We start from the raw sequence: 4,136 nt of genomic DNA, 5'->3' as shown, positions 1-4,136 counted from the left end.
ATAAAATCTCCAAGAATGCGACTGTACTAGGCCTTTCAGTGTAACAAACCAGTGTGTGTGTGGGTGGGGGTGTGTGTGTGTATTCTTTTACTGCTGTTGATGTACCGGGAACAGTGTGGGTTTTATTGATTGTTTCATAATTTGGTGATCGTTCACCAAAGAAATACGTGGCTGATATCTTCACCGACGCCAAAACGCAGATCAACTGCCTATAAACCAGAAATATCAGGTTAGCTTAGTAGTAGATAGTATCATTTGTATATTTCGAATATACTCCAAGAAGGTCACTGGTGGATTGCATCGGCAAAATTGATGGCGACAGAAAGAGTACAGTGGGATAGCCGTGGAAAGTAGCTTATACAATGTTTGTGGCAGACGCCTTCATGGTAAAAATAATACGAGGTGAATAAAAGAAACTCAACAGTGTTGAGTACCTGAGTGGTTTTCATGGCTCGGCATTCATGATTATCCATTTAATGCGCAGTGCAGGATAAAATGAACAGAACCCATTCTGTTAATTTCGGAGCCAACTACAAAGTGAATAAATTACGAATGTCCGCACGAATATGCTTGCTATACTAATGTGCAACAAAAAGGGGCTGAGAGTTAACTGTTTGACAATTTTTTGAACGTCGTACACGGCATTTTCCTTGTTATATATTTATGTGTGTGTGTGTGTGTGTGTGTGTGTGTGTATATAAAAATATGAGGTCTGATCAATATGTATCAGGACTGTTGCCATAGTAACGAGGTTAAAGCACACAGTGTAGCCGCTTGGCGCAGATTGAACTTGGAATTTTGTTGTGCATGAGCCCTAAGTTTTAGCGCTCTAGCCCACTTGGGTTGTTTCAGCATTGCTTTGATGGAGCATGTGTAGTATTTGATCATCGCATTGACTATGACAAAGTTGTCATGGCGTTACCTTCTCAGAGGCTTACGCAATATTGCACGAAGTGTATGGAGAGGAGTGTATGAGCCGCACACAAGTGTACGAGTGTTTCTGATGTTTCCAATGTGGCTGCAAAAATTTCGATAAAGATGATCTTTCTGGGAGACGCGCAACCAACATAACTCAGCAGAGCATCGCAGATGTCCATGCAGCTCTGAGGAAAACGACGTTGAATCACCATATGTGTTTTATCAGAGGATGTGCAGATTAGTTACGGTTTAGTTCAGTTTATTATTACTGAACATTTGTGTACGAGACGCGTGTCAGTCAAGTTTGTGCCAAAACTGCTTTCAGCTGACCAAAAGGACACTCGGGTTTTAATTGCACAAGATCTCCTTGATTCAGTTGAAGCGATCAAAGTATTTTAAAACTGTGTAGGCTTCTGAGTAGGTATCGCGAATTGTTTGGTAAAATGTGATGCAGATTCTCTGCTCAACCTTCTCGGTAATGGCCAATGCGACGATCACACGCTACACACGAGCTTTCCAAGCACTGCAGTAAGCAGCGGAGGTGATCTACAATGCTAATTCTCAGTGCACATGCATAACAGTTAAAGATCAATCTGTGCCAAGCAGCTTTACGCTGCGCGCGCTAGGTTCACTTTTATGGCAACAGTCCGGATACTTATTGATCACTGCACTTATATGCATGTATATATATATATATATATATATATATATATATATATATATATATATATATATATTTGTATGTGTATACTGTCTGCAGATTGTCAAAATGATGTGGACACCTGATGAGAACTCAATAAGTTTCGAAATTCGATTAAGGTCGTTTATCATTTTTTCAGTCTGCGGAGAAATGGCTAAAATTTGCCCTGTTTATAAATATACCATATGTTACGTATATATATATATACAGTAATAAGGACTTCATACAATATTCGCAATTATTCAACCGCGGTTTCAATAATTCTGATTGACATACGCATGGTTTATCCGAGAACGCGCGCTCGTACACATACACACGTACAGAATAACGAATGTGTTTTCCATTCTTTACAGCACTATATGAACTCCACTAAAACAACTACAACAGAATATATAAAATCATTTACCCAACAACAACCCAACCAATAGGTATCTCCTCTTTAAATATATACAGGAAGTAGCAGAAAAGTAACGACCATTACTGTAGCGACTTCAGCAATACGTATTTCTTTGGTAAAAAGCAATGAATTTATTTAGCCAAAAAAGTAAATAGTAATAAATAAATGAATATAACCAATCATAAACACGGATTGATGTATCGTTTTCAGCAGAAATTAGTGGGCATAATTATATTGGTAAACGAATTTTCAACATAAAACCAGCTTAAATACATCAGGTTTCAATTTACAAAAGTACATTTTATCACCTTAACTGACTTTTATCAATGATTCCCGTAAATTATATAACATCAAAAACAAAATCTCTTTAGTTCGGTCTTAACTTCCGTCTAGACGTATATCTGAAAAATTCTTTCTTTAATTGGGAGAATTTTTTTTTCTTTTTTCCTGGTTTTACTTCGCTAAATAGCAACAACATAAATAATGATAAAATAGAAACATAAATGGAAAATGTTTTAATTTATTTACTTGTGTACTATTATTATCACCATCATCAATATTATTATTATTATTATTATTATTATTATTATTATTATTATCATCATTATGATTATTATTTTCAATTCGGAAAATGCATTAGACGAACTTTCGTGTTTCTTTGAAAGCTGCAAGAAACTTTGTTCTATGTAAAAAAAAAATAATGTGCCATTGGCGAGTTTGGTGATGATGATAAACATGTTGATGATCAGATGATGACGAAGCTGAAGTAGAAGCGGTGGTGGTTTGTAGTGGTGATGATGGTGGTGACAGTGAATGTGGTGGTAGAGGTGATGCAGCCTAATGATTGGAAGAAGTAAAAGATAAAATGTAATATATATATATATATATATATATATATGCACACACATACATATTTTGATATGTGGTTGTAAGTTTCAAGCATCCAGGTGTAGGAAGTTAGTAAGCTTTGAGCAGTCCGTGGTAAGTCCAAAGAAACAATTTTCGGGAACAATCATAGTTTATTGGCGTTTTCTCATATCGATGTTCGATAAACTGAAAAACATTTTTTTTATTTGTTTATAGTAGAAGCAAACTTAGTTAGGTCAGAATGAATTCATATCACTAACCGTTCATACTCAATACAATATAAGGTAAATGGACAGATATAAAGAAATCTAAAAGAGGGTATGTTATTGTCGTAAGGCAAAGAAATATACCAATAATAAAGAAAAATAACATTAAAATATTAATTATAATTGATTTACCAATCGGAAGGGATAAATGTATACTTGTTTATATTAAAGGATTCTAAATGTTTCCAATCATTCGATATGTTTTTTTTTTATTTTTTATAGAATGTTCGTAAGTTATCAGCTTGCATTTAAAATAACTACTCTTTTGTAGTATGTATATATATGTATGTATATATATGTATGTATATATATGTATGTATATATATGTATGTATATATATGTATGTATATATATGTATGTATATATATGTATGTATATATGTATGTATATATATATGTATGTATATATATGTATATATATATATGTATATATATATATATCTATATATATATATATATATATAAACCAGTTTCTTTTATAGGGATAGAAACATCCAATTTTTTTGCTGGTTGCCCGTTTTTAATACACAATATAGCAGACAAAACTTTTACACAACACAAATGGGTATATGTTCAATGTACTCAATGAATAGAAAATTTTGAGGGAGGGGGCCAGTCAATTAGATCAAAATCAGTACGCAACTGGTACTTAATTTATCGATGAAAGGCAAAGTCGACCGCGACGGGATCTGAACGTAAAGACAGACCAATTACCGCTAAGCATTTCTCCCTCCGTGCTAACGAATCTGCCAGCTCACCGCCCTTTGTTTTAGTCATATTGAATACATATTATTATGAATTGGAACAAATAAATAAATGAATATATGCTGCGACAGACGTGTCTGCAAATGAGAACCAAACGTTCGAATCGACTCCAAAGCATGCAACGTAAAAGTTTCAAAACTGGTCAGTTTATATATATATATATATATATATATATATATATATATAAGGATAAGATCGATATTTAAAATATTGATCCTATCAAG

This window comes from Octopus bimaculoides, chromosome 19 (genome assembly GCF_001194135.2).
Source record: "Octopus bimaculoides isolate UCB-OBI-ISO-001 chromosome 19, ASM119413v2, whole genome shotgun sequence".
NCBI lineage: Eukaryota > Metazoa > Mollusca > Cephalopoda > Octopoda > Octopodidae > Octopus > Octopus bimaculoides.
This window is presented reverse-complemented; position numbering follows the sequence as displayed.